Genomic DNA, 25,269 nt, shown 5'->3' on the forward strand with positions numbered 1-25,269 from the left:
ACTGAGGCTGCTTAACACCAGTAAACCAGGTAAAAACTGCAATCCTGTGTCCTCTATTTATTTGCCGGCATTCCCCATCCCTGCCAAATATACTGGGAGCCCTGGGGACACAGCTTCACCTGTGGGAAGCGATACCATCTTTGCTGCAGCACCATCGCCCCCAGAGGACCCCTTTAAGCAGCTTCGGTCACCTCTGACCGAGAACCACAGGTGGCGTCACGAACTATTCACTATTTCCAAAATCCCTTTTAAGACCATCCCTTTTACTTGAGTGCCCAGGACTATGGACCCGGTCGCTGCCAACGTGACCACTCCTTTAATTGCGACCAGACCCGGTACCGAGTACCCCACTGCCCTGACGAGCGACTCATTAGCTGTATAGGTAGTGAGGTAATGTTTTTGTTTTGCAAAAAAAAGAATTGTTATTGCTGGGTAATTTCTTAGCTAGTGCATTAGGGGTGTGTACGTCGCATTGTTTGTGATGTAAATTTTTCTTTTAAATAAAAAAGAGTAGCTAGTGGCGAGTACATTTTTAGAGTGAAATTCATTTTTCTTTTACAAAAAAAAAAAGAATAGTTAGCGCTGTGTAACATTTTAGGTAGGGCATTAGTGAATAGTCAATCATGAGTAGTGAATGTCACTGTAATTTTTTTTATACAATCTTTTTTTTTATATATATATCTACTGATTTTTCTTTTCATTTTTTTCTTCTAAGTGTTTCTTCTAAGGTTTTACTTTTTACTTTTTTCTATCTACTTTTTATAATAAATAGTACTTTTTACATAAGTCCTACACAATACATGTGTAAAAGCACCACTTAAACACCTCCCCAATGTTTTGATGAATAAAATAAAAATGGCCCGTTTGTCAAGAAGACACTATTCACAAGAGGAGGCACATGCTTTCCTTGCCTCCAACATAGGATTCGGGCAGTAAGGAAGATCCTACATTCCTCTATTTCTCTTACTCTAGTTCGGAGGGACCCCAGCAAGGTGCCCTTGGAGCCAGTCAACCCAGTCAGCAATCGATCCCATATGGACTCCACCCTCTGAAAATTATCAGCCTGGATTTCATTCGCAGCTCAGGAATCCAATTTGACGTTACACGCCTCACTGAAATTGACTTTTTCAAATTCTTTTTCAGCAATAAAATGACAACTCTTATGGTGGCCCAGACAAATTTGTATGTCCATCAATTTTTCACCCAAAATCCCATGTCGTCATATGCCAGATGGACCTCTGTAAATGCAGCAGAAATTTTGACGTTTTGGGGCATTGTGCTGCATCGGGGCTTAGTTTAAAAAAACAGATAATTTGCTGAGGTGTACAACCCCCAAAGGGACATCTGTAAAGATGAATCTCTGATCCATTTCAAATGGAGGCTAAAATTCCGACAATACCTGCCCAGTAAGAGGCCCAAATCTGAAATTAAACTGTACAACTGTGCGAGAGTACCTCAGTGTACACCCACAGATTTAGGGTCTACAAAGGTAATGACACCCAGATTGACCCATCTGAATGCCCCCCTGTCCTGGGGGTGAGTGGGAAAAATGTGCAGGAATTGCAGGACCCACTGCTGGATAAGTAATATCAACTCTACATAGATAATTCTTACACCAGCATCTCACTCTTCAAGACCCTCTCTGTCAGAGGTACAGTTGCTGAGAAAAGGTGAAAGCAGAGGCTAATACAGTGACAACTTGCTGGTGGTCAAGTGTAAGGACAAGAGGGATGTCCTTATCTTGACCTTCATACACCAATACAAACAACTCGCTTGTAACTGTTTGAGGTACCATAACACAGGTCCCACATCCAGATTGTATCTTGGATTATAGTAAGTACATGGTGGGTGATGATCTCTCAAATCAGGTTCTCAAACCATAGAGTGCCAAGTGAAAAGCTAAAGTACAATATACCGTATATACTTGAGTATAAGCCGAGATTTTCAGCCCAAATTTTTGGGCTGAAAGTGCCCCTCTCGGCTTATACTCGAGTCAAGGTGGGTGGCAGGGTCAGCGAGTGAGGGGGAGAGGGCGCTGAGGTATACTCACCTAGTCCCAGCGATCCTGGCGCTCCCCCTGCCGTCCCACGGTCTTCGGTGCTGCAGTTCTTCCTCTATCAGCGGCCACGTGGGACCGCTCATAAGAGAAATGAATAGGCGGCTCCACCTCCCATTGGGGTGGAGCCGCCTATTCATTTCTCTAATCAGCGGTGCCAGTGACCACTGATAGAGAAAGAAGCTGCGGCACCGAAGACCAGCTGTGACAGGCAGAGGGAGCCGGACATCGGGACCAGGTATGTAATATTCACCTGTCCGCGTTCCAGCCGCCGGGCGTCGCTCCATCTTCCCGACGCCTCCATCTTCCCGGCGTCTGCGCTCTGACTGTTTAGGTCAGAGGGCGCGATGATGCATATAGTGTGCGCGGCGCCCTCTGGCTGATCAGTCAGTGCAGAGACGCCGGGACGAGACGCCGTGACCGGACGCTGGGAGCTGCAAGCAAGAGAGGTGAGTATGTGGGTTTTTTTTTATTGCAGCAGCAGCGGCGGCACAGATTTATGTGGAGCATCTATGGGACAAAATGAACGGTGCAGAGCACTATATGGGGCACAGATATGGGACAAAATGAACGGTGCAGAGCACTATATGGGGCACAGATATGGGACAAAATGAACGGTGCAGAGCACTATATGGGGCACAGCTATGGGAAAAAATGAAAGGTGCAGAGCACTATATGGGGCACAGCTATGGGACAAAATGAACGGTGCAGAGCACTATATGGGGCACAGCTATGGGACAAAATGAACGGTGCCGAGCACAGTATGGGGCACAGCTATGGGACAAAATGAACGGTGCAGAGCACTATATGGGGCAGAGCTATGGGACAAAATGAACGGTGCAGAGCATTGTATATGGGGCACAGCTATGGGACAAAATGAACGGTGCAGAGCATTGTATATGGGGCACAGCTATGGGACAAAATGAACGGTGCAGAGCACTATATGGGGCACAGCTATGGGACAAAATGAAAGGTGCAGAGCACTATATGGGGCACAGCTATGGGACAAAATGAACGGTGCAGAGCACTATATGGGGCACAGCTATGGGACAAAATGAATGGTGCCGAGCACAGTATGGGGCACAGCTATGGGACAAAATGAACGGTGCAGAACACTATATGGGGCAGAGCTATGGGACAAAATGAACGGTGCAGAGCATTGTATATGGGGCACAGCTATGGGACAAAATGAATGGTGCAGAGCATTGTATATGGGGCACAGCTATGGGACAAAATGAACGGTGCAGAGCACTATATGGGGCACAGCTATGGGACAAAATGAACGGTGCAGAGCACAGTATGGGGCACAGCTATGGGACAAAATGAACGGTGCAGAGCATTGTATATGGGGCACAGCTATGGGACAAAATGAACGGTGCAGAGCACTATATGGGGCACAGCTATGGGACAAAATAAACAGTGCAGAGCACTATATGGGGCAGAGCTATGGGATAAAATGAACGGTGCAGAGCATTGTATATGGGGCACAGCTATGGGACAAAATGAACGGTGCAGAGCACAGTATGGGGCACAGCTATGGGACAAAATGAACGGTGCAGAGCACTATATGGGGCACAGCTATGGGGCAATAATGAACGGTGCAGAGCACAGTATGGGGCACAGCTATGGGACAAAATGAACGGTGCAGAGCATTGTATATGGGGCACAGCTATGGGACAAAATGAACGGTGAAGAGCATTGTATATGGGGCACAGCTATGGGACAAAATGAACGGTGCAGAGCACAATATGGGGCACAGCTATGGGACAAAATGAACGGTGCAGAGCACAGTATGGGGCACAGCTATGGGACAAAATGAACGGTGCAGAGCACAATATGGGGCACAGCTATGGGACAAAATGAACGGTGCAGAGCACTATATGGGGCACATCTATAGGGAAATATGAACGGTGCAGAGCACTATATGGCACAGCTATGGGGAAATAATGATCTATTTTTATTTTTGAAATTCACCGGTAAATGCTGCATTTCCACCCTAGGCTTATACTCGAGTCAATAAGTTTTCCCAGTTTTTTGTGGCAAAATTAGGGGGTCGGCTTATACTCGGGTCGGCTTATACTCGAGTATATACGGTATATGGGCCGTGCATATTGTACAGATGGCACTGTACAATGCTATTGTGCTGTTTCATTCTGCCAGCAACACCTGGACCTTCCTGCAGTTTCAAGAGGTAGTCATCGAGGCCCTAATGTTTGTTGAGAGTCCCAGTACTTCTGAAATAAAGGGAAAGACACCTAAATTAACCTAACTGAATGCAGCAGTGGGTGCAGCAGTGGGTGCAGCAATTACCGCACAATTTTACCACTAACCCCCAGGACAGGGGGTGTCCTGGGGGTTAGTGGGAAAATAGTGTGGTAATTGCTGCACCCACTGCTGGAAAAGGGTTTTCACCTCTACATAGATAACTTTTACACCAGCATCCCACTCTTCAAGACCCCTTTGTCAGAGGTACATTTGCATGTGGCATCATGCAAAAAAATCAGAGATTCCTCCCTAAACCACTAATGGGGCAACTGCTGAGAATGGGAGAAAGCAGAGCCCAATGCAGTGACAACATGCTAGTGGTCAAGTATAAAGACAAGAGGGATGTCTTTATCTTGACACCAATACACTGTGACAAACAGCTCCCTTGTCATTGTCTGAGATACCACAACATAAGTCCCAAAGCCAGATTGTATCTTGGATTTTAGTAAGTGCATAGGGGGTGTGTAGATCTTTCAGATCAGGTCCTTAAACGATACAGTCAAGTGAAAAGTTAAAGCATGCTACAAAATATTGGTCATGCACATTGTACAAATGGCACTGTACAATGCTTTTGTGCTGTTTTGATATGCAGACAATATCGGGACCTTCCTTCAGTTTCTGGAGATAGTTGTTAAGGCCCTAATAATTGGCACTCGGTAAGGTGAAGGTCTCAGTACTTCTGAAACTGGTAGTGCCCATATCGTCCCAGGTCAACATGTTCCAGCAGAGGTTCCCCAAACAGAAAAGAAGGGGAGATCTGTTGTGAATTCTGTTGTCGGGCTCCCTCCTGTGGTTATGAATGGTACTTCGGCTGGTTCTGTCCATGGACTTCCTCTGGTGGGTGTTTCTGAGTTTCCTTCCACAGGTGACAAGGTTAATTCGTTAGCTGGCTGCTTTATTTAACTCCACTTAGATCTTTGCTCCATGCCACCTGTCAATGTTCCAGTATTGGTCTAGTTCACTCCTGGATCGTTCTTGTGACCTGTCTTCCCAGCAGAAGCTAAGTTCCAGCTTGTATTTCTTTGGTTTGCTATTTTTCTGTCCAGCTTGCTATTTTTATTGTTGTCTTGCTTGCTGGAAGCTCTGGGACGCAGAGGGAGCACCTCCGCACCGTGAGTCGGTGCAGAGGGTCTTTTTTGCACCCTCTGCGTGGTCTTTTTGTAGGTTTTTGTGCTGACCGCAAAGTAACCTTTCCTATCCTCGGTCTGTTCAGTAAGTCGGGCCTCACTTTGCTAAATCTATTTCATCTCTGTGTTTGTATTTTCATCTTTACTCACAGTCATTATATGTGGGGGGCTGCCTTTTCCTTTGGGGAATTTCTCTGAGGCAAGGTAGGCTTTATTTTTCTGTCTTCAGGGCTAGCTAGTTCCTTAGGCTGTGCCGAGTTGCATAGGGAGCGTTAGGCGCAATCCACGGCTATTTCTAGTGTGTTTGATAGGATTAGGGATTGTGGTCAGCAGAGTTCCCACGTCCCAGAGCTCGTCCTTTATTATCAGTAACTATCAGGTCATTCCGTGTGCTCTTAACCACCAGGTCCATTATTGTCCTGACCACCAGGTCATAACAGTACAGGTCACCCAAAGTACTAATGCATCTCAATAGAGGGATAAGAGAAGTTCTGAGACCTTTTTTTTTCTTTGCAGTGTGTTTTGTCTCTCTTTTCCCCTTTACCTCTCGGTGGTTCAGGACACTGGTGTAAACATGGACATTCAAGGTCTGTCCTCTTGGATGGATAATCTCACTACAAGGGTACAAAACATTCAAGATTTTGTGGTTCAGAATCCGATGTCAGAGCCTAGGATTCCAATTCCTGATTTGTTTTTTGGTGATAGATCTAAGTTCTTGAATTTCAAAAATAATTGTAAATTGTTTCTTGCCTTGAAACCTCGCTCCTCAGGTGACCCTGTTCAACAAGTAAAGATCATTATTTCTTTGTTACGTGGTGACCCTCAAGACTGGGCATTTTCCCTTGCGCCAGGAGATCCGGCATTGCGTGATGTTGATGCGTTTTTTCCTGGCGCTTGGATTGCTTTATGATGAACCTAATTCAGTGGATCAGGCAGAGAAAATCTTGCTGGCTCTGTGTCAGGGTCAGGTTGAAGCGGAGATATATTGTCAGAAGTTTAGAAAGTGGTCTGTGCTCACTCAGTGGAATGAATGTGCCCTGGCAGCAATCTTCAGAAAGGGTCTCTCTGATGCCCTTAAGGATGTCATGGTGGGGTTTCCCATGCCTGCTGGTCTGAATGAGTCTATGTCCTTGGCCATTCAGATCGATCAACGCTTGCGTGAGCGTAAAGCTGTGCACCATTTGGCGGTACTATCTGAGCATGGGCCTGAGCCTATGCAATGTGATAGGACTTTGACCAGAGCTGAACGGCAAGAACACAGACGTCGGAATGGGCTATGTTTTTACTGTGGTGATTCCTCTCATGCTATCTCCGATTGTCCTAAGCGCACTAAGCGGTTCGCTAGGTCTGCCACCATTGGTACGGTACAGTCTAAATTTCTATTGTCTGTTACTCTGATTTGCTCTTTGTCATCCTATTCTGTTATGGCATTTGTGGATTCAGGAGCTGCCCTGAATTTGATGGACTTGGAGTATGCTAGGCGCTGTGGTTTTTTCTTGGAGCCCTTGCAGTATCCTATTCCATTGAGAGGAATTGATGCTACACCTTTGGCCAAGAATAAGCCTCAGTACTGGACCCATTGACCATGTGCATGGCTCCTGCACATCAGGAGGATATCCGCTTTCTGGTGTTGCATAATCTGCATGATGTGGTCGTTTTGGGGTTGCCATGGCTACAGGTTCATAATCCAGTATTGGACTGGAAATCTATGTCTGTGTCCAGCTGGGGTTGCCAGGGGGTACATGGTGATGTTCCATTTTTGTCAATTTCGTCTTCCACTCCTTCTGAAGTTCCAGAGTTTTTGTCGGATTATCGGGATGTATTTGATGAGCCCAAAGCCAGTGCCCTACCTTCTCATAGGGATTGCGATTGTGCAATTAATTTGATTCCTGGTAGTAAGTTTCCTAAGGGCCGATTGTTCAATTTATCTGTGCCAGAACACGCCGCTATGCGGAGTTATATAGAGGAATCCTTGGAGGAAGGCCATATTCGCCCGTCGTCATCACCGTTAGGAGCAGGGTTCTTTTTTGTGGCCAAGAAGGATGGTTCTTTGAGACCTTGTATTGATTACCGCCTTCTTAATAAAATTACAGTCAAATTTCAGTATCCTTTGCCATTGCTGTCTGATTTGTTTGCTCGTATTAAAGGGGCTAGTTGGTTCACCAAGATAGATCTTCGAGGGGCGTATAATCTTGTGCGTATTAAACAAGGCGATGAATGGAAAACAGCATTTAATACTCCCGAGGGCCATTTTGAGTACCTGGTTATGCCATTCGGGCTTTCCAATGCTCCATCAGTATTTCAGTCCTTTATGCATGACATCTTCCGAGAGTACCTGGATAAATTCCTGATTGTGTATTTGGATGATATTTTGGTCTTTTCGGATGATTGGGAATCTCATGTGAAGCAGGTCAGAATGGTGTTCCAGGTCCTTCGTGCGAATTCCTTGTTTGTGAAGGGGTCAAAGTGTCTCTTTGGAGTTCAGAAGGTTTCATTTTTGGGGTTCATTTTTTCCCCTTCTACTATCGAGATGGACCCTGTTAAAGTCCAGGCCATTTACGATTGGACTCAGCCGACATCTGTGAAGAGCCTGCAAAAGTTCCTGGGCTTTGCTAATTTTTATTGGCGCTTCATCGCTAATTTTTCTACTGTTGCTAAACCGTTGACTGATTTGACAAAGAAGGGTGCTGATGTGGTCAATTGGTCTTCTGCAGCTGTAGAGGCTTTTCAGGAGTTGAAGCGTCGTTTTTCTTCTGCCCCTGTGTTGTGCCAGCCAGATGTTTCGCTCCCGTTTCAGGTTGAGGTTGATGCTTCTGAGATTGGTGCAGGGGCTGTTTTGTCGCAAAGAAGTTCTGATGGCTCGGTGATGAAGCCATGTGCTTTCTTTTCTAGAAGGTTTTCGCCTGCTGAGCGTAACTATGATGATGGTAATCGTGAGTTGTTGGCCATGAAGTGGGCATTCGAGGAGTGGCGTCATTGGCTGGAAAGAGCCAAGCATCGCGTGGTGGTCTTGATAGATAACAAGATTTTGACTTATCTTGAGACCGCCAAGAATCGGTTGAATCCGAGACAGGCTCGATGGTCGTTATTTTTCTCCCGTTTTGATTTTGTGGTTTCGTACCTTCCGGGCTCTAAGAATGTGAAGGCTGATGCCCTGTCAAGGAGTTTTGTGCCTGACTCTCCGGGTGTTCCTGAGCCGGCGGGTATTCTCAAAGAGGGGGTAATTTTGTCTGCCATCTCCCCTGATTTGCAGCGGGTGCTGCAAAAATTTCAGGCTGATAGACCTGACCGTTGCCCAGCGGAGAAACTGTTTGTCCCTGATAGATGGACTAGTAGAGTTATCTCTGAGATTCATTGATCAGTGTTGGCTGGGCATCCTGGAATCTTTGGTACCAGAGATTTGGTGGCTAGATCCTTCTGGTGGCCGTCTTTGTCACGGGATGTGCGTTCTTTTGTGCAGTCCTGTGGGACTTGTGCTCGGGCTAAGCCCTGCTGTTCTCGTGCCAGTGGGTTGCTTTTGCCCTTGCCGGTCCCGAAGAGGCCCTGGACGCATATTTCTATGGATTTTATTTCGGATCTCCCCGTCTCTCAAAAGATGTCGGTCATTTGGGTGGTTTGTGATCGCTTTTCTAAGATGGTCCATTTGGTACCTTTGTCTAAATTGCCTTCCTCCTCTGATTTGGTGCCATTATTTTTCCAGCATGTGGTTCGTATACATGGTATCCCGGAGAACATCATTTCTGACAGAGGTTCCCAGTTTGTTTCGAGGTTTCGGCGATCCTTTTGTGCTAGGATGGGCATTGATTTGTCTTTTTCCTCGGCTTTCCATCCTCAGACAAATGGCCAGACCGAACGAACTAATCAAACTTTGGAAACATATCTGAGATGCTTTGTTTCTGCTGATCAGGATGATTGGGTGTCCTTTTTGCCATTGGCTGAGTTCGCCCTTAATAATCGGGCCAGCTTGGCTTCTTTGGTTTCGCCGTTTTTCTGCAATTCTGGTTTCCATCCTCGTTTCTCTTCAGGGCAGGTTGAGTCTTCGGACTGTCCTGGTGTAGATACTGTGGTGGATAGGTTGCAGCAGATTGGGACTCATGTGGTGGACAATTTGACATTGTCCCAGGAGAAGGCTCAACGTTTCGCTAACCGCCGGTGCTGTGTGGGTCCCTGACTTCGTGTTGGGGATTTGGTTTGGTTGTCGTCTCGTTATGTTCCTATGAAGGTTTCCTCTCCTAAGTTTAAGCCTCATTTCATTGGTCCGTATAAGATTTCTGAGGTTATCAATCCTGTGTCATTTCGTTTGGCCCTCCCTGCTTCTTTTGCCATCCATAATGTGTTCCATAGGTCGTTATTGCAGAGATACGTGGCGCCTGTGGTTCCATCCGTTGATCCTCCTGCCCCGGTGTTGGTTGAGGGGGAGTTGGAGTATGTGGTGGAGAAGATTTTGGATTCTCGTGTTTCGAGACGGAAACTCCAGTACCTGGTCAAGTGGAAGGGTTATGGTCAGGAAGATAATTCCTGGGTTTTTGCCTCTGATGTTCATGCTGCCGATCTGGTTCGTGCCTTTCATTTGGCTCATCCTGGTCGGCCTGGGGGCTCTGGTGAGGGTTCGGTGACCCCTCCTTAAGGGGGGGTACTGTTGTGAATTCTGTTGTCGGGCTCCCTCCTGTGGTCATGAATGGTACTTCGGCTTGTTCTGTCCATGGACTTCCTCTGGTGGGTGTTTCTGAGTTTCCTTCCACAGGTGACGAGGTTAATTCGTTAGCTGGCTGCTCTATTTAACTCCACTTAGATCTTTGCTCCATGCCACCTGTCAATGTTCCAGTATTGGTCTAGTTCACTCCTGGATCGTTCTTGTGACCTGTCTTCCCAGCAGAAGCTAAGTTCCAGCTTGTATTTCTTTGGTTTGCTATTTTTCTGTCCAGCTTGCTATTTTTATTGTTGTCTTGCTTGCTGGAAGCTCTGGGACGCAGAGGGAGCGCCTCCGCACCGTGAGTCGGTGCGGAGGGTCTTTTTTGCGCCCTCTGCATGGTCTTTTTGTAGGTTTTTGTGCTGACCGCAAAGTAACCTTTCCTATCCTCGGTCTGTTCAGTAAGTCGGGCCTCACTTTGCTAAATCTATTTCATCTCTGTGTTTGTATTTTCATCTTTACTCACAGTCATTATATGTGGGGGGCTGCCTTTTCCTTTGGGGAATTTCTCTGAGGCAAGGTAGGCTTTATTTTTCTATCTTCAGGGCTAGCTAGTTCCTTAGGCTGTGCCGAGTTGCATAGGGAGCGTTAGGCGCAATCCACGGCTATTTCTAGTGTGTTTGATAGGATTAGGGATTGCGGTCAGCAGAGTTCCCACGTCCCAGAGCTCGTCCTTTATTATCAGTAACTATCAGGTCATTCCGTGTGCTCTTAACCACCAGGTCCATTATTGTCCTGACCACCAGGTCATAACAGAGATCACAAAAAAGGTGCAGAGGGGAATCCGAAAAAGCAAAATTTACCATTGTGAAACCTGCCCTGATAAACCTTGCCATTAAGAATTGCTTCAAAGCATACCTCATGTCCACAAATTAATAAAATTTGTTTTTACCCTGTTGATGCAACACACTTTTATAATCAACTTACACAAAACACCACATTATAATTTCATACACCAGTAAAACCAAAAGCATTATGATCATTACTATAAAACTATGCCTACAGATAATTCCTTGAGGGGATGTAGTTTGCAAAAAAGGGCCACTTGTGAGGGGGGGATTTCCACTGGTCAGGCACATTAGGGGCTTTCCAAATGTGACATGGCACCATTCTATCAAAGTCTGCACTCCAAACAGTAACTCCTTCCCTTCTGAGCCCTACCGTGCACCCAAACAGTAGTTTGTTTTCCACCACACATTGTGTATTGGCGAACTCATGGGAAATTGCACAATTTTTGTGGTCCATTTTCTTCTGTTACCTTTGTGAAAAAAGATTGAGGCTTTAAAGAATTTTTTGTGGAAAAAATTTGATTTTTTTTTACTTATTATCACGTCTTAACGTTATAAATTTCTGTGAAGCACCTGGGGGTTCAAGGTGCTCTGTACACATCTACATAAACTCCTTGGGGGTATCCAATTTCCAAAATATGGTCACATAGAGGGGTTTAATAATAATAACAATAATAATAATATATTTATATTTATATAGCGCTAACATATTCCGCAGCGCTTTACAGTTTTGTACACATTATCATTGCTGTCCCTGATGGGGCTCACAATCTAATTTCCCTATCAGTGTGTCTTTGGAATGTGGGAGGAAACCGGAGAACCTGGAGGAAACCCATGCAGAACATACAAACTCCTTGCAGATGTTGTCCTTCGTGGGATTTGAACAAAGGACCCCGGCGCTGCAAGGCTGCAGAGCTAAACACTGAGCAACCGTGATGGGGTTTCCACTGTTTAGGCACAGCAGGGTCTCTCCCAGTGCAACAAGGCACGCGCATACCATTACATTAAAGTTTGCTCACCAAACAGTAACTCTTTCCCTTCTGGGCCCTTTTGTGCGCCCAAACAGTAGTTGTCCACCACATATGGGGTATTGGTTTACTCAGAGGAAATTGCCCAACAATTTTTTTGGCTCATTTTTCTCCTGTTCATCTTGATAGAGACAAAGGGTAAATGAACAATAGTTGTTTGTTAATATGTTGATTACACATTGTCCAGACCAGCTAGTTTGTTGACTTGCAAAATAGAAACAGAGAAGGACAAACTATACAAGTTGATTAAATACTCAAACAATGCAAATTACTTTCATCACACCTTTCTCTTGACAACACTTGTGAACTATATAAGTGGGGTATGTTTTTGTAACAGGTTATCCAAGAGATACAGAGATCCAAAAGAACCAGAGACCCTTTTAAAAAACACAGCCAGGAACACTTTATAAAACAGCTACCAGAATGACTACCCATGAATACATTTGAGTAATTGAGGATCTGACCCACTGGTCAACTGAGTCCTACGGTACATTTGAGGATGCCAGAATTGGGACCCAGCAGTCACTTGACTCCATGGAGATGTTCGAAGAACCCAAGTAGTGACCCTCCAGATAACTGGCCTTGTACCTCAATGGACTGTCAGCTTCCTAAGCTTCTCTCTGTGCATGCCACAGGTGGGGGGTTGTCGGCCCTGGAAGCTGTAGCTGGTTTTCGTCCCAGTGAGTCAGCTGTAATTCTGAACCATCTTGAGTATTTTGCTGGGCCTGTTCTAGGTGTTATTTGCCTGTTTTGTGGTTCAATAAAGTATTGCCATACTGTTTTACCCTCTCCCTGTGTTGTCGGGGTAGCATTATGCCCATGGTAAAAGGAGAGTGGGCATTCAGTGGGTCTATGCGATCTCGAGCCAGCAGACTAGAGCATCAGCTGACTCCCATGTCTCCACATTGAATTATTCTTTTTGTTGGTCAACTGAACCGTTCCTGTAGTGCTAATATTTGTACTAGAAAAAACACTCACCAGCATGCAAGTGGAGATGGAGGATGAACACCAATTTGCACCTGTTTAGTGCTGTCCTGTGCCTGTTGAGGACCCTTAAAGTCTGCCACATGTTGCAGGCAGGGTCGGCATTAGAGGCACTAGGGGTGGGGGAGTGGCGATTGGGCATTTGCCCGTGGCCCGCTATCCACAGGGAGCACCCTGCTGTGAGCTCACTCATCTACTGATTTTCCAGGCAGAGATGTGCTTATTGCTCTGCCCCTAGACCTGTTAAGAGCCGCACTGTCCAGTGTTATCTGTAGCTTCATGGCAGCGGCGGAGGTTGGGAGTGCATTGTTCACATCATTAGATCCCGAGACTGTAAAGGTGAGCAGTGCTCTACTGACTGCTGCTTGCAATGAAGCTACAGATATCACTGGACAGTGCGGCTCACAGCAGTACAAAATGGAGAGGGATCAGCACATCCCTTTATTTATAGATTTATTGTGGTGGCAAAAGTCAAGAGAGCAACACTGCTCATCTCTGCTCTATCTGTTCTGCTGTCTGGAGACGGCGACCTACTGTATATTGATTAGTTTATATTGACTTGCTGTACTGTGTTACATACAGTATGTACAGTATCTATAGTTTTTACAGATTGCTGTTATTACTTTGCATGGGAGACTACAAACATCAATAATATTTTACTGTTCCATACTAAGAAATTGCTGTTAAATATATAGATAATTTTTATAAATATATAATTTATTTATTGCAATATATACTGTAGCATAATTATTATCCTTTGGCTATAGTATGTCCCCATTTTCCATTATTTACTTTGTCATTTTAATTATTTATATTTTATGATTTATAAAGATATATATTTTCATATGGGACATTGTTTTCTTTGAATTTATTTATGCCATTTTGCACAGTTGTGGTTTTGCAACCATAGCATACAGAAGTCACTGTCAGGACAGAGTACATCTACTGTGTTGTCACTCATGAGATGCTTTCTCTTAGGGTTCATTCACACATTCGATTTTTCCACGTGAGAGAAAAATGGACTAATTATTCTGATCAGACTTTGATCAAAGAGTGGTCGAAGTGTCATCTGTTTTTCTCTTACATGGAGAAAAAAAAAAGCTTCTCCATCTTCTTCTCTTCTGACAGCACGTGAAAATTGGACCACACTCAGATGATATCTCAGTGTGTCACAGACCTGACTTGCTCTGCCAATTTTGGTCCAATCCCTCTATTAAAACCAAGCATGTCTTCGTGATTTTCATGTCAATGCAAATGGCCCATAGATTGACAGGTACGAGTGCAAGCAGCAAAAAACTCAGCTCAGCTCCCTGAGACCCTCGGAGCAACGCGATGTGATCGCGTTGCTCCGAGGGTCCTTACCTCCTCCTCCCTGCAGCAGTCCCAGATCCAAAGTGGCCGCGCGGCTACATCAGGGTCCTGCAGGGCGGTGGCTTCATAGCGCCTGCTCAGAACAAGCGCCGGAAAGCCTCCATGAGTGCACGTCAGATCGCTGATCTGACACAGTGCATAGCAAAGTGTCAGATCAGCGATCTGTCACTTTACAGTGATGTTCCCCCTGGGGCAAAGTAAAAAAGTAAAATAAAAAAAATTCACATGTGTAAAAAAAAAAAAAAAATCCTAAATAAATAAAAAAAATATACATTGTTCCAATAAATACATTCCTTAAAAGTACACATATTTAGCATCGCCGCGTCCGTAATGACCCGACCTATAAAACTGTCCCACTAGTTAACCCCTTAAGAGAACACCGTAAAAAAAAAAAACGAGGCAAAAAGCAAATATTTATTATCATACCGCCGAAAAAAAAGTGGAATAACACGCGATCAAAAAGACGGATATAAATAACCATGGTACCGCTGAAAACGTCATCTTGCCCCGCAAAAAACAAGCTGCCATACAGCATCATCAGCGAAAAAATAAAAAAGTTATAGTCTTCAGAATAAAGTGATGCAAAAATAATTATTTTTTCTCTAAAATAGTTTTTATCATATAAAAGCGCCAAAACATGAAAAAAATATAAATGAGGTATCCCTGTAATCGTACTGACCCGAAGAATAAAACTGCTTTATCAATTTTACCAAACGCAGAAAGGTATAAACGCCCCCCCCCAAAAGAAATTCATGAATTGCTGGTTTTTGGTCATTCTGCCTCACAAAAATTGGAATAAAAAGTGATCAAAAAATGTCACGTGCCCGAAAATGTTACCAATAAAAACATCAACTCGTCCCACAAAAAAAAAGCCCTCACATGACTCTGTGGACCAAAATATGGAAAAATTATAGCTCTCAAAATGTGGTAACGCAAAAAATATTTTTTGCAAAAAAAGCGTCTTTTAGTGTGTGACGGCTGCCAGTCATAAAAATCTGCTAAAAAACCCGCTATAAATAGTAAATCAAACCCCCCTTCATCACCCCCTTAGTTAGGGAAAAATAAAAAAAATGTATTTATTTCCATTTTCCCATTAGGGTTAGGGCTAGGGTTAGGGCTAGGGTTAGGGCTAGGGTTAGGGTTAGGGCTAGGGTTAGGGTTAGGGTTGCAGCTAGGGTTAGGGTTGGAGCTAGGGTTAGGGTTGGGGCTAAAGTTAGGGTTAGGATTACATTTATGGTTGGGAATAGGGTTGGGATTAGGGTTAGGGGTGTGTCAGGGTTTGGGGTGTGGTTAGGGTTACCGTTGAAATTAGGGTTAGGGGTGTGTTTGAGGTAGGGTTTTAGTTATAATTGGGGGTTTCCACTGTTTAGGCACATCAGGGGCTCTCCAAACGCGACATGGCGTCAGATCTCAATTCCAGCCAATTCTGCGTTGAAAAAGCAAAACAGTGCTCCTTCCCTTCCGAGCTCTCCCGTGCGCCCAAACAGGGGTTTACCCCAACATATGGGGTATCAGCGTACTCAGGACAAATTGGACAACTACATTTGGGGTTCAATTTCAACTGTTACCTTTGGAAAAATACAAAACTGGGGGCTAAAAAATAATTTTTTTGGAAGAAAAAGATTTTTTTTATTTTCACAGCTCTGCGTTATAAACTGTAGTGAAATACTTGGAGGTTCAAAATTCTCACAACACATCTAGGTAAGTTCCTTGAGGGGTCTAGTTTCCAATATGGGGTCACTTGTGGGGGATTTCTACTGTTTAGTTACATCAGGGGCCCTGCAAATGCAACGTGATGCCTGCAGACCAATCCATCTAAGTCTGCATTCCAAATGGCGCTCCTTCCCTTCCGAGCTCTGCCATGCGCCCAAACAGTGTTTCCCCCCACATATGGGGTATCAGCATACTCAGGACAAATTGGACATCAACTTTTGGGGTCCAATTTCTCCTGTTACCCTTGGGAAAATACAAAACTGGGGGCTAAAACATAATTTTTGTGGGAAAAAAAATCATATTTATTTTCACGGCTCTGCGTTATAAACTGTAGTGAAACACTTGGAGGTTTAAAGCTCTCACAGCACATCTAGATGAGTTCCTTAGGGGGTCTACTTTCCAAAATGGTGTCACTTGTGGGGGGTTTCAATGTTTAGGCACATCAGTGGCTCTCCAAACCCAACATGGCGTCCCATCTCAATTCCAGTCAATTTTGCATTGAAAAGTCAAATGGCACTCCTTCCCTTCCGAGCTCTGCCATGTGCCCAAACAGTGGTTTACCCCCACATATGGGGTATCAGCATACTCAGGACAAATTGTACAACAACTTTGGGGGTCCAATTTCTTCTCTTAACTTTGGGAAAATAAAAAATTGGGGGTGAAAAATCATTTTTGTGAAAAAATATGATTTTTTATTTTTATGGCTCTGCATTATAAACTTCTGTGAAGCACTTGGTGGGTCAAGGTGCTCACCACACATCTAAATAAGTTTCTTATGGGGTCTACTTTCCAAAATGGTGTCACTTGTGGGGGGTTTCAATGTTTAGGCACATCAGTGGCTCTCCAAACGCAACATGGCGTCCCATCTCAATTCCAGTCAATTTTGCATTGAAAAGTCAAATGGCCCTCCTTCCCTTCCGAGCTCTGCCATGCGCCCAAACAGTGGTTTATCCCCACATATGGGATATCGGCATACTCAGGACAAATTATACTACAACTTTTGCGGTCCATTTACTCCTATTACCCTTGGTAAAATAAAACAAATTGGAGCTGAATTAATTTTTTTGTGAAACAAAGTTAAATGTTCATTTTTATTTAAACATTCCAAAAATTCCTGTGAAACACCTGAAGGGTTAATAAACTTCTTGAATGTGGTTTTGAGGACCTTGAGGGGTGCAGTTTTTAGAATGGTGTCACACTTGGTTATTTTCTATCATATAGACCCCTCAACATGACTTCAAATGAGATGTGAAAAAAAATAGATAAACACGGCACTCTGTGAGGATATGAGTTTTGGTGCTCGAGTAGGGTATCCAACCCTCAGTCACAAGTATTCAAGGATCACCCGGCACTCAAAAATTGTGAAAAGTTACAATTACAGTTTATTATTATCCAGACATAGAACCAGTTTGTTTGTTGAACGTTTTCGGTCCCAGATGGACCTTCTTCAGAACAGTTCAATTTATCTGGAATGGAAGGATAATGCGTATGGCCAGTAGGGGGATCCCTCTGACAATGTACTGGCTATCACCACACTAAATGCAATGTGTACATCTGGGGTGTGTAGTGCACAGCGGCGCTACAGAGATCCGGAGGTCAGCACGTGGTGAAGCAGCAGCACTGGTGGCGTGCTAGGTCGCTGAGGGGAAGCGTGCTGTCATTCAAATGAGATGTGGTCCCCCCCAAAAAATGGTGTTGTAAAAATGAGAAATTGTTCGTCAACTTTTAACCCTTATAACTCCCTAACCAAAAAAAATTTTGGTTCCAAAATTGTGCTGATGTAAAGTAGACATGTGGAAAATCTTAATTATTAAGTATTTTGTGTGGCATATCTCTGTGATTTAATTGCAAAAAAATTCAAAGTTGGAAATTTTCGCCAAATTTCTGTTTTTTTCGCAAATAAACGCAGGTAATATCAAAGAAATGATACCACTATCATGAAGTACAATATGTCTCGAGAAGCCAATGTCAGAATCACCGGTATCCGTTGAAGCGTTCCAGAGTTATAACCTCATAAAGGGACAGTGGTCAGAATTGTAATAACTGGCCCGGTCATTAACGTGCAAACCACCCTTGGGGGTAAAGGGGTTAATCCCTTTACCACCTTGTATTTTTCCGTTTTTTGCTTCCATTCTTTCCAGAGCCATAACTTTTTTAGTCATATTGCCATGCGAGGGCTTGCTTTTTGTGGGACGAGTTGTACCTTTGAACAATACCATTGATTTTACCATATAGTGTACTGAAAAACGTGAAAAAAAGTCCAAGTGCTGTCAAAATTGCATAAAAATTGCAATTCACCAATTTTTTTAATTTTTTTTTAACTAAATGCAAAAACTGATTTGCCATTATGATTTTCCAGGTCATTATAAGTTTGTAGATACCAAACATGTATAAGTTCTTTTTTATTGAATTGGTTAAAAAAAATCCAAAATTTGTAAAAAAAAAACTAAGAAAAAAAACAAAATGGCGCCATGTTCTGAGACCCGTGGTGTCTCCATTTTTCGGGATCTTTGGCCAGATGAGAGCTTATTTTTTGTGCACTGAGCTGATGTTTTTAATGATACCACATTGGGGGTAGATATGATGTTTTGATCGCTGTTTATTGCATCTTCTTGCATCTTCATTTTTTTCTCATTACGCCGTTTACCAATCGGATTAATTCTTTTTATATTTTGATAGATCGGGGGCTTATGAATGTGGTGATGACAAATATGTGAATTTTTGTTAATTCTTTTATTTTGAATGTAGCAACAGAGGGGTGATCTGAACTTTTTTATTTTTTTTATTCTCTTATATTTTTTTAAACCTTTTTTTTTACTTTTTTTTTGCTTCAATAGTGTCCTTAGAAGACTTGGTGTTGCGATCACCTAATCACTTGTGCTTTAGTCCTGCAATGTGTAGCGGAAATGCTCACCTGTTATGAGCGCCGGCCACGGGGCGCCTAGGAAGAAGCATAACGCGAAACACGCGTCGGGAATCAGAAGGTTCGGCGTGTCACTCGGCACATTATTTGTGAACCCGTGCAGTCATCCAGGTAACATGGATTGATTGGGATTCCGATTTTATAGCAAGCTATTTAGCAGCGTTCAAGTATTTGTGATGATGTGATGCACTGTTAAAAACTAACAGCAGACTGATTGGGATTATTATACCTTAGTGAGACATCTGACATGGTTGTTGAGCGGCGTGGCCACAGTGCATTCAGGGCTTTGGGAGTGGAACCAGCTGTGTAGTGAATTTGCCATATTTACAGGGGATTCTGCTATAATTGGCTTATATTTTTGTCACACACTTAGGCTGTGTTCACACGTTGCGTTTTTTTCGCGTTTTTTCCCGATAAAAACGCTACAAAACCGCAAAAAAACCGCATACAATAAGCATCCCATCATTTAGAATGAATTCCGGATGTTTTGTGCACATGATGCGTTTTTTTTCCGCAAAAAAAACGCATACCGCACAAAATCCGGACATGCTCTATCTTTTTGCGGTTTTTCTGCGGATTTCCCACTCCAAAATGCATTGGGAAGTGTACGGAAAAAAACGCGGAAAAAACGCGTCAAAACCGCGGCAAAAATGCGTCAAAACCGCAGCAAAATCGCGGCAAAAACGCATGCGGTTTTCTTGCGGATTTCATGCAGAAAATGTCCGGAATTCTCAGGAATTTTCTGCATGAATTCCTGAATGTGTGCACATAGCCTTAATGTATTTCTTGAGGTCTCCCTGGTATTTTGCTCCGTATGAATACGAGTAGTATAAGAGGTTTTTGGTCCGATTTTTTGCCTGTGTTGATGTGCATATGGTTCAGCTGACCTATAATAAATTGTATTTATTGGTTTGGAGGCACTATTTTATTGTTATGTATAAATCTTTTAACAAATCTAATATATAAAGCTGAATATGTGTGTATGTGTGTATGTCCGGGATTGGCATCTTCACCGTCGCAGCTACAGCCACAAAATTTTGCACAGTCACACGTCTGGACCCAGAGAGCGTCATAGGCTATGTTGTGAGGCGAAATATTAACCCCGCGCATTCCAATTCACCTAACAATTTTGCCCCTATCTACATAATGGGGAAAATGTGAAAGGAAAAGTGTTGGAGGCAAATTGACAGCTGCCAGATGTGAACAAGGGGGACTTAAAAAGTGAAAGCGATGGCGCCAAAGACTATATACCGTACAGTTGCTAAGGTGGGGCCCCGACATGGGATATTCACCACACACGGGGATATGAACACACACACAAAATGCGCCACACTACCACGTGCTTGAACACATATACCACCCTCAGCACACATTTCACCACACATACACCAACCTCGCCACATAAAAGTCGAAACACAAAAGTCGCCGCTCAAAACTCGCCACGCGCAAAACTCGCCACATGTGCAAAACTCACCTCATGGAAAACTCGCCACACGCAAAACTTGCATACACGGAAAAATTGCCACATGCACAAAAGTTGCAACACATGCAAAAGTTGCCTCACACAAAACTTGCACATACTCAAAACGCACCACACAAAACTCGCCACGTGCAAAACTCGCCATGCACAAAACTTGCTGAACACAACTTGCTACACTAACCTGTCACATGCAGCTCGACACACAAAAAGTTGCTACACGCATGTTGCCACACAAAACTCATCTCACAAAAGTCGCTACATGCATGTCGCCACACGCAACTCAACACACACAACTTGACATACGAAACTCGCCCTAAAACACACACAAGTCTGGTATTATCCTTCAAAAATAAAAATCTGATTAATAAGCAAACTACAAGAGCAACAAATGTACCATTTAGGAAATCCGGCAGCTGTCAGTCACATGACCTGTCTATTATGTGTGTGTGTGCTAATATATACTTCCAGGGGGGGGGGCTTCCTATTGGCTGGGGATTTATCAGGCTGCCAATTTAGCTTAGGCTGGGTTCACATTGCGTTTCAGTGTGAGCGCTAGCGGACAGCGTTGCACGGCAAAATTAACGCCGTGCAACGCGTCCGTTAGCGCTCCCATTGCCCGCAATGTTAAAGCGCATTGCTAGCGCGTGTCATTTTCGGCACGCGCTAGCGATGTGCCGTTCTTTTGTAGCGCGCTTGCAGCGTCCGCGGCGCACCCGAGGTCCGTTGTCCGCTCTCGCAGATCGGTGATCTGCGAGAGTGGGGACGTTAACGCGACCCCAAAAAAGACATTGCGTTAGCGCAATCCGCTAGCGCTTAGCACTAAACGGATTGCACTAACGCAATGTGAACCTAGCCTTACAAATACTGAGGTAAAAATACTGACCAAATAACATGTGAACGCGGTATAATACAGGAGGAGATGACAAAGTTATATACTATATACAATGGAGATGACACACAGATATATACTACTGTATATACAGGAGAGATGACGCACACATATATACTATACACAGGAGGAGGTGACACAGGTATATACTATATACAGGAGGAGATGACGCACACATATATACTATATACAGGGGAGATGACACATGGGTATATACTATATACAGGAGATGACACAGGTATATACTATATACAGGAGATGACATAAAGGTACATACTATATACAGGAGGAGATGACACACGTATATACTATATACAGGAGGAGATGACACAGATATATACTATATAAAGGAGGAGATGACACACATATATACTATATACAGGAGATGACACAGGTATATACTATATACAGGGGAGATGACACATGTATATACTATATACAGGAGGAGCTGACACACAGATATATACTATGTACAGGAGCAGATGACACAGGTATATACTATATACACAGGAGGAGATGACACAGGTATATAGTATATACAGGAGGAGATGACATACAGGTACATACTATATACAGGAGGAGATGACACAGGTATATACTATATACAGGAGCAGATGACACACAGGTATATACTATAAACAGGAGGAGATGACATACAGGTATATACTATATACAGGAGGAGATGACACAGGTATATTCTATATACAGGAGGAGATGACATACAGGTATATACTATATACAGCAGGAGATGACACACTGGTATATACTATATACAGGGGAGATGACACACAGGTATATACTATATACAGGGGAGATGACACAGGTATATACTATATACAGGAGGAGATGACACAGGTATATACTATATACAGGGGAGATGACACACGGGTATATACTATATACAAGAGATGACACAGGTATATACTATATACAGGAGATGACATAAAGGTACATACTATATACAGGAGGAGATGACACACGTATATACTATATACAGGAGGAGATGACACAGATATATACTATATACAGGAGGAGATGACACACGTATATACTATATACAGGAGATGACAGGTATATACTATATACAGGGGAGATGACACACGTATATACTATATACAGGAGGAGCTGACACACAGATATATACTATATACAGGAGCAGATGACACAGGTATATACTATATACAGGAGGAGATGACACACTTATATACTATATACAGGAGATGACACAGAGGTATATACTATATACAGGAGGAGATGACACAGGTATATAGTATATACAGGAGGATATGACATACAGGTACGTACTATATACAGGAGGAGATGACACAGGTATATACTATATACAGGAGCAGATGACACACAGGTATATATATATATATATATACAGGAGGAGATGACACGTATATACTATATACAGGAGATGACATACAGGTATATACTATATAAAAGAGGAGATGACACATAGGTATATAGAGGAGATGACATACAGGTATATAGTATATACAGAAGAGATGACATACAGGTATATACTATATATAGGAGGAGATGACATACAGGTATATAGTATATACAGAAGAGATGATATACAGGTATATACTATATACAGGAGGAGATGACACATAGGTATACACAATATACAGGAGGAGATGACATACAGCAGGTATATACTATTTACAGGGGAGATGACATACAGGTATATACTATATACAGGAGATGACATACAGGTGTATACTATATATAAGGGAGATGACAAACATGTATATACTGAGGGGAAAATGAGAGGTGTGAGGTGAAAATGAAAAGGTGTGAGTGCAAAATGAGATAAGTGAGGGAAAATAGTGGAATGATCGGAAAATGACAGATGCGAGGTCGAAATGACAAGTGTTAGGGGGAAATGAGAGGAGTGAGGGGGAAAATAAAAGGAGTGATGGGGAAAATGAGAGGTGTAAGGGAGAAAATGAGAGATGTGAGGGGGAAAATGAGAGGCGTGATGGGAAAATAAGAGAAGTGAGGTGCTATAACTAACCACACATATTTACTATGCCCAGGCAACGCCGGGCTCTTCAGCTAGTCTAATATATAAAGCTGAATGTGTGTGTGTATGTGTGTATGTGTGTATGTCCGGGATTGGCATCTGAACCGTCGCAGCTACAGCCACAAAATTTTGCACAGTCACATGTCTGGACCCAGAGAGCGTCATAGGCTATGTTGTGAGGTGAAATTTTAACCCCACGCTTTCCAATTCACCAAACAATTTTGCCCCTATCTACATAATGGGGAAAAGTGAAAGGAAAAGTGTTGGAGGCATCGTGGGCTACAGCCACAAAATTTTGCACAGTCACACGTCTGGACCCCGAGAGCGTCATAGGCTATGTTGTGAGGTGAAATTTTAACCCCCGCGCTTTCCAATTCACCAAACAATTTTGCCCCTATCTACATAATGGGGAAAAAGTGAAAGGAAAAGTGTTGGAGGCAAATTGATAGCTGCTAGATGTGAACAAGGGGGACTTAAAGAATGAGAGCGATGGCGCCAAAGAGAATATACCGTGCAGTTGCTAAGGTGGGGCTCCGACATGGAATACTCACCATACACGGGGATATGAACACACACACAAAATGCGCCACACACTACCACGTGCTTGAACACATACCACCCTTAGCACACATTTCACCACACATACACCAACCTCGCCACATAAAAGTCGAAACACAAAAGTCGCTGCTCAAAACTCGCCACGCGCAAAACTCGCCACATGCAAAACTAGGCTCACGCAAAACTCGCCACACGTGCAAAACTCACCTCATGGAAAACTCGCCACACGCGGAAAAATTGCCACATGCACAAAAGTTGCAACACATGCAAAAGTTGCCTCACACAAAACTTGCACATACTCAAAAGGCACCACACATAAAACTCGCCATGCGCAAAACTCGCCATGCGCAAAACTTGCTACACACAACTTGCTACACTAACCTGTCACATGCAACTCGATGCACAAAAAGTTGCTACATGCATGTCGCCACACAAAACTCATCTCACAAAAGTTGTGACATGCATGTAGCCACATGCAACTCAACACACACAACTTGAACCACGAAACTCGCCCTAAAACACACACAAGTCTGGTATTATCCTTCAAAAATAAAAATCTGATTAATAAGCAGACAAACTACAAGAGCAACAAATGTACCATATAGGAAATATGGCAGCTGTCAGTCACATGACCTGTCTATTATGTGTATGTGTGAGCTAATATATACTGCCAGGGGGAGGGCTTCCTGTTGGCTGGGGATTTATCAAGCTGCCAATTTAGCTGACAAATACTGAGGTAAAAATACTGACCAAATATCGTGTGAACGAGGTCTAATACAGGAGGAGATGACATACAGATATATACTATGTACGGGGAGATGACACGCAGGTATATACTATATACAGGAGAGATGACACATAGGTATATAATATATAGAGGAGGAGATGCCATATAGGTATATGCTATATATAGGAGGAGATGACATACAGGTACATTCTATATACAGGAGGAGATGACATACAGGTATATACTATATACAGGAGGAGATGACACACAGGTATATACTATATACAGGAGCAGATGACCTACAGGTATATACTATACACAGGATGAGATGACGAACAGGTATATGCTATATATAGGAGGAGATGACATACAGGTATATACTATATACAGGAGGATATGACATACAGGTATATGCTATATATAGGAGGAGATGACATACAGGTATATATATACAGGAGGAGATGACACACATATATATACTATATACAGGAGAGATGACACACAGGTATATAATATATACAGGGGAGATGACATACAGGTACATACTATATACAGGAGATGACATACAGGTGTATACTATATATAAGGGAAATGACAAACATGTATATACTGAGGTGAAAATGAGAGGTGTGAGG

This window comes from Ranitomeya imitator, chromosome 5, assembly GCF_032444005.1.
Source record: "Ranitomeya imitator isolate aRanImi1 chromosome 5, aRanImi1.pri, whole genome shotgun sequence".
NCBI lineage: Eukaryota > Metazoa > Chordata > Amphibia > Anura > Dendrobatidae > Ranitomeya > Ranitomeya imitator.